Raw genomic sequence first — 13706 nt, forward strand, 5'->3', positions numbered from 1 at the left:
CTGAACCACTGATTGTCATCTGCATGGACCTGTCCTCCCAATGTTCCCAGGGTGTCACAGCCTGTATTCCATGCAAGGATTTGTCACTTTGCTGGGGCTTGCTGTGCATGTTCTAGTTCCAGATATAGCCACGGGTGAAAGGCTGATGATGCCTGGCAGTCTTGCTCCTCGAGAGTCCAGCAGTGATGGCTCAGGAGAAAACCTTCCCAGATACCTCCTGCAGGTTATTTGTGGAGATAAAAATGAGTTTGTAACCTCATAATCGTTGTGGGATTGCATAAACAGAATTTTCAACAAAAGTGTTGCCAAGGGTATAAAACAAACACTGCAAAAATGACAGCTCTAGGAAATTCAGCAATAGAATTGTTTTGTTCAAAAAACACCAAAAAATCAGACAAAAAAACCCACTCACAAAACCAGACAAACCTCAAACAAGAAACCAACCCCAAAACCAAGTGGTGAGCTGCTCTTTCTTTCAGGTTGTTGTAATAGTAGCTTTAATTTTCATTCACAACTCAACCATTTCCTCACAGTTTAATCAATTTGTTGCAATTTAGCTTTTAGATGATGCTCTTAAGCCTGCCTTTTGCAAAAAGTGACTTGTAACCTAAAATCTCAATATAGTGCTACAACAGCTGCTGCAGCATTCTTTTTTCCTTTTAAAATTTTCTTTGTTTGGCTTATTTCCGAAGTTTTAAGATTACAGAGCTCGAACTGTAGTTAACAAAGAACCAGGTAAGTAACTGTATTGCTATAAATAATAGTTGTTCAATCTGGATAACAGGCAGCCAGTCCTGATAGCTCTTTTTTCCCTTTTTCCCCCTCCTAGTATTAGTATCTCTGTGGTTAATTTCTGAATCAACATTTAATATGGGTGCATAATCCACTTTTTTGTTTTCTTCTTCTTTTTCAAACTGGCAGCATGCTCTTTGTTCTGCATTCCTCCAACCCTTGCTCCAGGCAGAAGAGAATAGCTGATGTTGCTGATGTCCCTAAGCCTTGTGTGGAGGATCTGTCCTTCCAATGATTGCCAGTAAATTGCTCTGATTTTATCTGCAACTAAGCCACTACTCTTACCTGATGTTATTTTAAACCATGCTTACTTTCATACAGAGGTGGGCTTTCATCTGCATCCTGTGGGAACATTTGACCAGTCTGTAGCATGGATCAAAATGAATGGTCTCGCCCGAAGGAAAACTGAGCATTTACCAAGTTGTTGTGGTTTTTTTAAAATGAGGTCAAATGTTTGATTTCTATGAATCCCAGTAAAATGACCACAAGGATTAGTTGCAGGAGTTTATAACCTGTAAATTCCATATAATTTTTCTTCTTGCTAAACCTTTTCCTCAGCTAATATTAGCAATGTAAGTTTGCTGGAGTAACACTTTCTTAGGTGTAGGTGTTCAGGCAAAAGCAGGACTAAATGCAGGACATCAAACAGAGAAAGGGACTGTGTAGGTGTGTGTAAAATTACATTTGAATTTGAGTGATGGAGGCTCCAGTGAGGATAGGCTGCTGTCATTGCCTTGTGCTTTCTAAATTTTCCAGAGCTTGCAGGTCTTTTGATCATCCTCCTTGCTGCCTTAAAATTCTTGAAGGACTTTTAATAATAATAGAAGTATTTCAACCGTCTGCATTTTAAAAAGGGATGTACGAAGAAAAATCATAAGGAACTGATAATAGTCTTAGCCTGGTGTAGGTCTGTTTAATGGAAACATTAAACAGCATTCCATGCTGTTTAATGGAAATTCCCATTAAATATCTTTATGTTAAAACTCTTTCTGCTGGAAATAGATGAAGCCTACAGTTGATCTGCCTCGTGACAGTTCTATTAAAGGACTGTGCTATATATATGTATATATATTTCTGTAGAAGGCTTCAGAAGCAGTGCAAGAATTATTCCTTTTGGTTGAATGATTTTTTCAGGAAGGCACAGGAGGCCTATAAGTGGATGATGGCTGTGTGAGGAGGCTCTCAGACAGAGATGCCCAAATCTCCTGTACCTGTGGGAATTGTGCCTGTACTGTCACTTCCTGATCAGCCATAAAATATATTTTTAAATTATTAATTCTGATCTATTGTAAGTTTTACTTTACCAGATTTTTGGGGTTTTTTTAATGTAAAATGAGGTGTTAAAAGTTCAGTATCAGAATTTCTAACAAAACCCTACAGGCGTTGATTTTAGTTGCCAGATCAATGAAAGCACAGGCTGGTGTCACTTCAGTGAACCTCTCTAATTAGGAGCATAGGATTTGCCATCACAGATCAGGCCAGTGGTTTTGTGAGTCTATGAGCATCCTGCCTGCAGCAGTGCCCACCAGCTGGCTCTGGTGGAAGTGGCATCCCCCCTCCCTCCTTCCCCAACAAGGCATAAGGTCAATGGGAAATGAAAAAGCAGAATTTTCCTCTTGTATCATGCAGGGAATCATTCTACATCCCAAAGGCAGTGAATTGGTAAATGGGGTCTTGGCCAGACTGCCTGTAAGTGGACTTCAGGGATAAGATTACTAATTGTTTATATAGTGCTAAGCTAAACTTAGCTACAGAGGTTTGCTCCTTCCCATTAGGAGGGGTATTCCTTAATTATTTATAAATAAAGAAGTACATTTGATTGAGAAGGTCTTTGTGACACAGACTGTAGTGGAGAAGGGAGAACTAAAATTTTTTCTGTAACATCTGCACTCTAGAGCTTTTTTTCCTATATTCCCTTAGTCTGCATCATAGCTGGGGACATTGCCTTTCTCTGCCCCTTTAAATCTGATCTAGTGCCAAGTGTGTAGCTTTATCTATTGCCAATTTTCTTCTGTCTAATTGGCATATAGATCATGGTACAGAAATTACTCCCAGCCTCCTAAATGGAGGCAGGAGGAACTAAGCTGGAAGCAGGGTCAGCATTGACAATTTAATGTAATTTAGAAAGTTATCAGCCAGTGGGAGATTCAGTTAGATTTGTATCTGAGAAACAGATGGCCAACTGCAAGACCATTAGATTAGGTTTGCTATGTTTGTGGAAATTAATTCAGCACTTTATTTTTTTGTTTGGGGAAGGAAAAAAGAAACAACTTGTAAGTGCTTAGCAGGAACAATTTATAAAGATGACCTCATTTCCTGTAAAATATGGTGAACCCCTTGTGATCCCAGGTATGCAGGAGGCTTTTTTCTGTAGCCTGATTTTTGGGCTGTGTGGCAATATAGTGAATGACATAACAAAACCAAAAATGCTTCCACCTATGTATAGATGGTTGTTAGTGTATTCAAATGCAAGAATTTTACCTCAAGATCTCATTAACAAAACTTTTAGGGCCAGAGACCTATGTGGGCTGCATCCTCTCATCTGTATGTTGATACAAATATTTATTAATATTTCCTTTTTCTCTACTGAAAAGTGAGGACCAGATTTTAAAAATGCTGGAGATCTGGCACTAATTTAGTTTTTTTAAAACTATCTGAAGTTTTCTGAAAGATTGTTTTTTTTATTTTGATGGCTAGGAGGAAGATGAGCTCTAATGGGAAAAGCTGGGTCCTTCTGAGATTATTGGTCATTTTGTGTTTCTTTTGGGATGGAGTCTCTGCCACGCAAATTAATGCTCAGCTGTCACAAAATATTTTTCACTATCTTAAAAATGCAGCTTAAAGTAGGTCACACCTAGGATTTGTCTAGCCAACTGTCCCATTTCTGACAGTGCCCAGTAGCTGGAGGTGTGTTAGAAACATGGCCAGAATATAAAAAAAGTCTTTGGAAAGGTAATTGGCTCCTTCTTGTTCTTACTCTTATCATCAATAAGCTTTAGAAATAATGGAATTAATATGGAATTCTTTAACTACCAGCTTCAGTACTGTCCAGTTCTTCAGCGTTCCTGTTCAGAAGAGTTAAATGTGCGCTCAGTAACTGAGACCTGAGTACATGCTTGAAGCAATCATGTGGTCAAGTCCTTGCTCAAGTTTGGGTCTTGTTTCCTCCTTTTCCATCTCCAGATTTTGCATTGATCTTGCTTGGCAGATAAAGTGGTGAATTGTTGGCCTTCCTAGCTCAGCTGCAGTGATTTTTCATCCATGTGTTGGTTGCCTGTTGCTTTATGTCGTTCCAGGTGTCAGAGAGCTCTGCCTCTCGCCAGCTTCTGGCAGCCCCAGAGGCACTGCCTCTCCTGAAAAGCCTTGGACACTGAACTAAATTACATTTTCTGGAGTGAGGGAGGAAGTGCAGCTGACTTTTACTCTTTTTTGAGTGGCATTAGATGCTCTGTTTGTGGGAGAGGAGGATATTTGGCTGGTGACTGCAGTGTTGATATGGACTGAGCCTACCCAGGCCCTGGTTTTGAAGTCTCATTTTTGTCCATCAAGCACTAAGCAGACCCAAAAGGAAATGTTGGCTGGTCCTTCTTGGCTAAAAGAGGGCTAGGATTTGCTGTGAGACCAAGGCCAATTTCTGTAATTCCCTAATCCCCACAGCAAACTGATTTTGTTAAAAATTAAGAAAAGCTTTTGCAATGTTTCCTGGCCTCGGTGTTTGGATCAGATAACTTTCATCTTCATACACTGCTAGGAGTTGAAAGGGTTTAGTATGACGTGCCTTAGAAACCAATTTTATTTTTACTTGGAGTGGCTTCACATCTGTGAAAGTTGTTTTGATGAATTAATCTTCTAAGCAATCAAGAGAAAATGGAATAGAGGAGTGACTTTGTTCTTAAAATGCTACATGGCAAATCAGGTTCCATTTCCAGCCCTCTTCAGATTATTATCTCCTGGAATCTTTTCCTTGCCCTTTGTTTCTCAGAGTCCAATCCAGCAGTGATGGTTCATCTGTTCTGATCCCTCCTGCAGCCGTGGCTCTCTGCCCAGAGGAGATGATACTGCAAACACACAGATTTGTGACCCCAGGTGAAAAATACCAATGAAATTACAGCAGCTGTTTGGATCAGTCTCTCATATCTTTTCCAAATGGAGAAAAGGAATCTGTCTTTATTAGAAAAGTTTAGAAGACACATTTAGTGTCACAAGCCAAGGGTACATGGAGTTTTGGGAACCGCTCACATTGAGTGTTGCGTGCTCACAGCAGAAGCTGTAAGGCTGTAGCACCCTGGAGTTAGAGCTTTCTCCCATCTTCAGTGGTCAGAGTTTTGGGGGGAACACGTGCAAACTCCCCCCTTCTCCCACTCAGCCTGTCTGCATTGGCAGAGCTGTTGTTCACAGCACAGTCCTGAGCACATCAGAGCCTGTTTGGGTAAAGCAGCTCCTTCATGTCCCAGCTCCTTCATGTTCTCCTCAAACTCCATCAAAGCCCCTGTCGTCCCCCACCTCCCCAAAACAAACACCCCTTTGCTGGGGGGAGAGCTGATGTGGAGACACTGTGGCTCCCAGGCTGTTTGCTTTTCATGGAGCACTCAAAAGAGCCCCATGGATCTGACTCTGGCAGGCATGTGCCTTTTGAAAAATCAACAGCGAAAATGTCAGACATCTATCCTTCAGCTTGGCAAGAGGGGAGGTGAAGCAGCCGGCGCTTCTCACCTTGGCAGCATCGCCTGTGTTATTTTTTTTATTTTTTTTTTAATATAAAGAATTCCAGCCAAGCATCTTACAAGTGCCAATTCTCTGTATTTTTAAGGAATGCCAGCAACAGTGGTCAGGCCATGGAATTAAGGCTGACTTGCACATGGTGGGGTCTGGCCAGAGGGCAGGCAGCCCTTGCCCAGGTGGTCTGTGTCCATTCCAGGTCTCATTCAGCCCGATGCTTTTTAGCTTGCATTTGTGATGGCTAAAACCTTCAAATATGCTCTGGAGGTCTAAAAAGAGGTGTACCTGGTGGTTTTTGTCATGCAAAATCTTGGGTTCCCTTTCAGAGCATAAATTTCAGTAGATTTTAGAAGCATTTACAGGAAGGGGGTTGTCTCTATAGTAGGTTAAAAGCCTCCTGATTGTGTAAAAAACCCCAAACAACCCAAAACAACAACAGAACAAAACAGTCAAACAAAACCCCAGCAATTTCTTTAATCATTCTTTTAATGCCTGCAGTGTCCAACGCAAAAGACCTGCCAAACTTTATTCTTGCTGTAAATAGCTTTGATACTGTAAAATATACTGATCCTGTTTGAAATTGATGCCAAACATTGGAACTCTGTGTTAGACACAGAGAGAAGGGAGCAGTGGGGGTGTAAGGGAAGAGCTGCAGGAGGGGTGGGATTTGTAAAGTTTGACTGTGTCAGAAGTCTGAGCACTGTGCATGCGTGTCTTCAGCTAAAATTAACCACCCAAGCTTCACATGCCAGCATATATATAATCATTTAACTGTGGACCCCTTGAGAAGGAAGAGCAAGCTGGACTCCAGCAGATATATTCACATTAAATATGCCAATAAGTGGTATGACCTTCCAGGTCCCTGTTCGTGGGAGAAGTAAATTTTCCTGTGACCATTATAAAACAGTAAGCAGCTCTTGGCTCCTGGATCATGGCAGTGGTGCTGTTGAACAGTTACTAACTTCAGCCTTAGAAGTGTTATTTTGGTTTTGGTTTTTGGTTTTTTTTTTTTTTTTTCCTTTTCTTCTGCAGCTTCTTAGGATTTTCTGTGGTTTCTCTTCGGAGTAGAAATGTACCACCATTCCAGATAAGCCCTCTTCTCTTGCTGTTTGTGTGTGGTAGTAGATGTAAATGGGTATATTTTGTCTATGACAATTGTGATATTTGAAAATAACTTGCTATGCACTTCAGGTGACTTTAGAAAACACTGAAAAAAAAATAGTGCATTTGCTGCTTTTGTTCTCTGAGGTAGATGATAATTTGTTGGTGTGAGATGAGTTCAGTTGTTTCACTGCAGCCAAATGTGACTGGGAGTGGGTTTTGCCAATCAGCTCAGCAAACTGAACTCTATTTCACTTTGGGGTCCGCCAAGGAATCGCTGCAGGTGTGAGTGCAATCTCATTTTATTCAGGACTTGGTGGGGGTTTTTGCAAGGGGGAATCAGAGAGTGGCACCTGCTTGGCATGGTGTGTGTGGCTCCAGCTTGACAGGGATGTGTGGATGGATAATGGGAGCATTGAGGGTGCAGCATGCCGGATGCCAGCACAGTCACTGTCCTTGCTTCACCTTGGAGGCTGCTCCACAGGAAACTGCTGCTCTGCTGTGAAATATCCAGCCCTCTGTGTAGGCAACACCTGTCAGTGACAGGGTTCAGAAGCTTTGCAGCTGGGGTGAAAAAAAGGAATTCTCTCTTTTGCTCCTCTTTTATATTAAATGTAGTCAAATATTCAGTGGGGAAAGAGTAGGAAAGGTGCCAGCTGGGCAATTGAAAGCACGATGCTTGTTAAGTATCCACCAAAGATCTGCTCTAAACACACTCAGTGCCTGCTCTGAAGTGTTCACAGTCCAAGGCTCTATTCCTGGAAAGGTTGCAGGCCTGCTAAAATTGACACATATGCTTGGCTCTGTGTGCTGTGAGTCAGCCCATTGCTTTTGAATAGTAGTCATATGCATGAGAAAAGCCCTCCTCAGCTGGGAATAAGGCTTTAAAGAGAGAGAAATAAGTAGTCCCAGTGGTGTTTAAATTATCCATTTATCTATTTAACTTCCAAGGGCTAATTTATGTACACAAGTGTCCAGTAAGATGTAATATTCAGAAGAATATCCTCACCAGCTGGGTAATAAGTCAAAGCAGTTGCAACAAACACTTGCACATCTGAGTAGAATGAATAATTTAATTGGGTTGCCTTAAGAAATTAAAAAAAAAAAGAAGCAGAGTTATCTCTGTTTCCCCAGAAATGTGGGAATTGCAGATGGTTGTAGGTCAATTCTCAATAGTTGATGATAACTCCAAAGTTCCAGCACTTTGGGTCATTGAGAGTCCTGGCATCATGTTAGGTACTAATTGGTAGGTCTATGTGCATATGTGTGTGACAGCTGTGTTTAGGGGATTGCAAATCATACAACCAGAGAGTGGTTTGGGTTGGAAGGGACCTTAAAGATGATCTCATTCCACCCCCCTGCCATGGGCAGGGACACTCTCCACCAGAGCAGGTCACTCAAAGCCCCATCCAGCCTGTTGTCCATAGGTGACATTCCAGGAAGGCAATTCTGCTGTCTCACCTGCCTGGTGAAGGGAATCCACCTGCAATTCAGCCCATCACTGCCTCAGGCTTGGAGTTTCCCGTGGTTTCCTCCCTCTATTAGCTGGCTTTGGTGCCAAGGTGCTTGGTAGGATTGAGTAAACAAAGCTCCAGCCCTCCATCCCGGCTTTCCAGATGTTTGCAGGATCTTGGACCAGGGAGGAGAAGTGATTCAGTCCTTGCCTCATGTGTCCTTTCCTTCTGGGCTGGGAGTCACTGGGGATTCAAGGGCACCCCTAAGGACAAAGTGTGTTTGCTTTGACTCCTGCTGTCCTCAGACCCTCATCCTAAAAGAAAAGGAGCAGTCAGAACTCTTTGCTCAAAGCCCACTAACACCTTAAAGTTATCACAGAGAAATGGAGTGACACGTTATTAATCCTGTGTCCTGCTTTTTAAGCATTTGTTTTGGTTTGTTTTGTTTTGCAAGGATTTATATTGGGGGAAAAGCCATGACAGAGTGTTTTTGGATGGCAGTGCAAAGTTTAATTCATTCTGGAGGAGTCAGCATTACCCTTTTAGTGGGATTTGTGTCTTGGTACAGATGTACAGATAGAGACTTCTACAGAGTTTAAGAACCATTTAGGGACCACAAATTGTAAGAAAACTTTAAAGAAAGATGTGTGACAAATGCTGTTAAACTTGATTTTTAATTTTTTTTTTTTACCATTTGCTTCCTTGTTGTCCTTTTGCCAGTAACTCAGCAAAATATTGTCAGGGCCATAATCTCTCTGCACTTTCAAAATATCCATTATCCTTCCTGTGCTTCCTTGGAGCCAGAGATGCTTCAGAGGGATGAGCTTTCCAGCCAAACCTTTGACTCTAGCTGTTCAGCTCTGGGCTTTGCAGTGTGATATCTGTTAATGAGATCATTGTGTTGGACTGGAGCATGGATCAACAGGAGATTGCAATTAGTGTTGCCAGTGAAAAATTGGGATTTTATGACTCCACATGTGCAAGCCCCATGACACTGGGCAGCAGTGAGTATCTGTGGGGCTTTTCCAAAACCCCTCAGTGTTGTAAGGACTGCAGGCATTCCCCTTGGGTCATCTCAGTGTGTTGTGGCTATTTTTAGGTTTTGGGGTGGTTTTTGTTTTCCCTGAGAAGGTCAGCAGGCAGTGTGGTTTGGTTAGCAGCAGCACAGGCACTGCATTGTGGTGGCTCTTCTGGAATGGGAGCTCATCAGTGTGACTAACCCTGCTATTCAATCATGAAACAAGCCTTGCTCTGCTCTAATTATGCTGCATGATGTCAAAAAGATATTCTTCAGCTGTTACCAGATTCATGAGAGCCTGATTCATGATAATTATTGGGAGAAAACAATCAAAGTCTGATTAATTCAGAACTGACATGGTAAGGGAAGGAGAGAAAGATTTGAAAATTTACTTGGGCATTGATTATAATTAGATTTGTGTGTGTGTGTGGAAATGAGAAACAAGGAAGAGATACAGGCATATTTTCTACTTGCATGGAACAGAGACATTCTTTTCAAGCAGAATCCTTTGCTTTTCATGAGTGTATTTCAGAATACTGACCCTCAGGCAAAACCAATATAAACTGATAAAACCTGGCACCTTAACCTAATTGCAGTCCCAGGGATACACTGATCCTCTAAAGGATCTTCCTGCATTCATTGCTCCCACGACTTTATTCATGGTTTCTATCCTGGTTTTGCTGGTCAGTTCTGCTCCCCAGCCTTCTTCAGGCGCTTGGGGGTGGCTGTGTGGGCTGGAACAACCAAGCAGTTCTGCAGAAGGCACCTTTTGTACTGATTCAGTGCTCAGGTACAGGGCAGGTGGGCTCAGGTGTGCTGGGTGTGCTCTCTCAGCACAGCCAGAAATGCTGCAGGAGCCTCGGAGTGCCAGAGGATTCCAGGGTCTCCTGGCTGGAAAGCGAGATCCTTCTCTCATCTGAAACGTGCTTTAAAGATGCAGGTGTGAGGCCAAGGGAAGGGCAGTGGGGAGAAACCCCACTAAGTTTCAAAATTCTTCAATCTTGTTGATCGATGACAGTGTTCAGGCCTTTTTCTTTACAGACAGAGTTCAATTTCTTTAGAATTTGGATTCTTTTTTCCCCAAACCTCAGTGGGTTTTGCGCTACATTTTAGTGTTTTAGCTATGACTCATTATGTACTGAATATCTCCAGAATTGATCCTTAACTGTAATGCTCTTATTTCAAATCTGGTGGATCAAAGGGGCGGAGAAGAAGTGAGAAGAAAAAGATCTTTCACATAAGTTTTTAATTTGTTCCCAGAAAACTGGATTCCTAAGATCATACACTACAACAGAGGGAAAAAAAGCTACCAAACAGCTGAGTCCACCTTCAACAGAAGCTGGGACTTAGACCTGAGTTAAACATTAACCTGCCTTGGGCAGAAAGACCTGCTTATGGTGATAATGCCCAAATCACCATGTTCACTTGATTTTACTAACCAAAGTAAAGAAGCTGCCTCCAGTGATTTTCATACTGTGTGAAATCACTGAAAAGTTTTAAAAGCCCATACTGGTGTGTATAATAAGGCAATGTCTCCTGGGTTGTAGTGGGTTTAATATTTCATATTAAGATTTGTATATTTTTAATTAGACAACTGTTCAGGTAATTTTTGCGTGAATATTCAAAAATACCTGAGGAACACTCATAATTGATGTGCAAAGATAGGGAAATGGAAAGTTTCTCAGCAGTGTTTTCTTGCTTCTTTTATTATTGTTTTTCCAATTATTTGCCTGGTTTTGAATATTTGAAAACACTGTGTGCTTTGAAACTTATTTCATGTGTCTAGAAATAGCAGCCATTGTGCAATTATTTTTTTCCACTTGTTTGTAAGGAAAAGGAAAAGAAACATTAGAAATCTATTTGTGTAGTACATTACAAAGACTTGTAACAAGCAGGTTTTAAAAACATCCTGGAAAGTTTCAGTTATTAGCTTAATATGTGCCATAAAAATCAGTGGTGACCACGAGGAGCTACTCCAACAAGCCTGGGTAACACTGTATGCCTAGGAATGCTTCAGAGATTGCAAATACATAGCCCAGGCAGCTAAAAAATAATAATTTGCATGTTACACATATTGCAAAATAATGTTGTGTGATAACATTTTTAAGAGAAACACATTATATCTGTGAAATGCTCTCCTAATCAACTAGTGGAATGAAAGAATATTCCACACCCTTAAATACCCCAGAAACAAATAGTTCCTCCATACTGGTGTGCATTTCATAATGAGCATAAAAGCTCTGCTTGTAGCAGGCTGACTTCAGTACCCAAAGTGGGGTTTACAAGAATAATTTGCTATCAGAGGGAATTTCTTTAGGTGTTATCATAGGCAGTGAATCAGGCAGCAGGTATTTGGGGTTTTTCAAGTTGTCTCCTTTAGCAGGAGGAATTAAGGGACTTCAGGGATTTCTTTGATGCAGTTCTGTTTGAATATATGAATATAAGAATATAATGAACATAAGATCTGGTGTTCCTGGGTGCAGCAGGAATTAGGGCAGTAGGAAGCAGGTACAGGATAGCAGTTTTACAATGCCAGCCAAGCATTCTCATCCTGTTACTTGACTTAAAAATCAATCCTTACTCGCTCTCAAGGTCTTGCTGTGATTTTAGGCTCTGCCAGGAGGGGTCTGCTCCTGTTCTAACTCTGGGGCTGATCCCAGGATTTGTCTGCCTGCATCATGGAAATGATCCAGGATTGAACTGTTACATTGAAGTTTAATCTTACCTTTTCTGAAAGTCCTTCAGTGATAAATTAGGACATTCATTGCAGCCTTCCCATTAAAGGAAACATGGTTATTGTGTTTGATAAGTTCCTTGTCAGCTGAATTGAAGGCGTGGAGGGGGGGGGTTGGACCCTTGCACTTGCAAAGTAAATGGTTTATAACCTGTTTCCTCATATGTCTTCACTCCTAGATAAGAAAGCTAAAACCACGTGGCAGAAAAGTAGGTTAAGCCAACCCCAGTTCTTTGGAGTCGTTGAATCTTTTAAAATATTTTCCTGTTATGGAAAATGTTTTCTTCTGAAAGGAGCTAAGGAACACAATGTCTGGTTTGTGCAGCGTGGGTTTTCTGCCCCTTTTCTTGTTCAGCTGGGGAAATCACTCCTGTGTACTCAGCCTTTATTTCATTGAGATGTTTTTCAGCTCTGGGGCTTTTTTTTTCCTGGGGTTGTTCCAGTGTTTTTTTCTGTTCAAGCCATGATGCTGTTGACATAGGAAATGCACATCCTGCTGTTCTGAAGGAGAAAGTAAAGGATAAATGGTGGAAAATAGGGGCATATCTTTCAGATATTAAGTGATTTGTTCATGGCTGCTATCAGTTGTGTTTTACAGGTTAAAAAAAAAAAACCACAAATGAAGACCTGATAACAAAAACTGGACTATAGTCTATGAGGACTATAACAAAAACCTCAGTTCTTCATTTTATCACATGAACATTTTATCAGCAAGTGCAGCAGGAGCATGAAATCACAATCCTTGTATTACATCCAGGTTGCTCTGTCTTGTGGCAAACACTTGCCCTCTAGACTTGGTAAAAAGCTGGCTTTTGCTTCCTGTGAGAGAGGACATCATCACCACACTGAAAATGTGTTGTGGTATTGGGTCCCCAGGACGAGGAGAGAGATGAGAATTTGACTCCATGTTCTCAGAAGTCTGATTTGTTATTTTATGATACGATATGATATGAGATGATATTATATTACATTATATGCTATTAGATGCTATATATTCTATATATTATATTATATTATATTATATTATATTATATTATATTATATTATATTATTATATTATATTAATTATATTATATTTATTATATTATATTTATTATATTATATTTATTATATTATGTTTATTATATTATATTTATTATAGTATATTTTTGATGAAAATTATATACTAAAACTATACTAAAGAAAGAGAAAGGGGACATCAGAAGGCTAAAACAAGAATGATAATAAAAACCTGTGAGAGACTCAGAGTCCGACACAGCTGGAATGGGATTGCTCATTAAGTTAAAACAATTCACAGGCTGGGTAAACAATTCTCCAAATCACATTCCAAAGCAGGAAAAGAGGAAGAAGCTGAAGCTTCCCAGCTTCCCAGGAGAAGGAATGCTGGCGAAGGGATTTTTCAGACAGTATCAGGGTGACAGAAATGCAAGGCTGGAGATGCCTCTGGAGTGAGGAGCTGTGGGTCAGTTAGGGAGAGGATGTGCACTGCTCAGCCCTGGGCCCATGGGATAAGGAGGGTGTGGAGCTCTGGAGTGCAGAGGAGGTCCATGGAGATGGTCAGAGGGCTGCAGCCCCTCTCCTGAAGCTGGAGCTGTTCAGCCTGGAGAGCCACACCTCTCCTTGCGCTCCCTTCTTTCCATCGCTCAGTAACCGTGAAGGAAAGCAGCATTTCCTGGGCAGTGCACAGGGAGGGCTTTCCCTGGGTTTTTGGGGACTCAGTACTGTTGTTCCCTCTGGGGCAGTGACTCTCAGCCTGGTGTGGAGGCATTTGTAGGCTCTCTGAGGGTTGGGATGGCTCGTGCTCCTGGAAGCACATGGAATCTACATCTGCTTACTGATAGACTGGCTTGGGATGAATGTGTTTCCAATATTCTAGACACTCTTCAGA

At 41.3% G+C, this 13706-nt stretch overlaps 1 protein-coding gene across 2 annotated transcripts in view; it reads left to right on the top strand.

Moving 5' to 3' along the window:
- The window catches only part of NAV2 (neuron navigator 2), a 213198-nt gene that overhangs the window by 43788 nt on the left and 155704 nt on the right, over window positions 1-13706 (top strand). The window lies entirely within an intron of this gene.

The sequence above is a fragment of the Molothrus ater genome, chromosome 6 (genome assembly GCF_012460135.2).
Source record: "Molothrus ater isolate BHLD 08-10-18 breed brown headed cowbird chromosome 6, BPBGC_Mater_1.1, whole genome shotgun sequence".
NCBI classification, from domain to species: Eukaryota; Metazoa; Chordata; class Aves; order Passeriformes; family Icteridae; genus Molothrus; species Molothrus ater.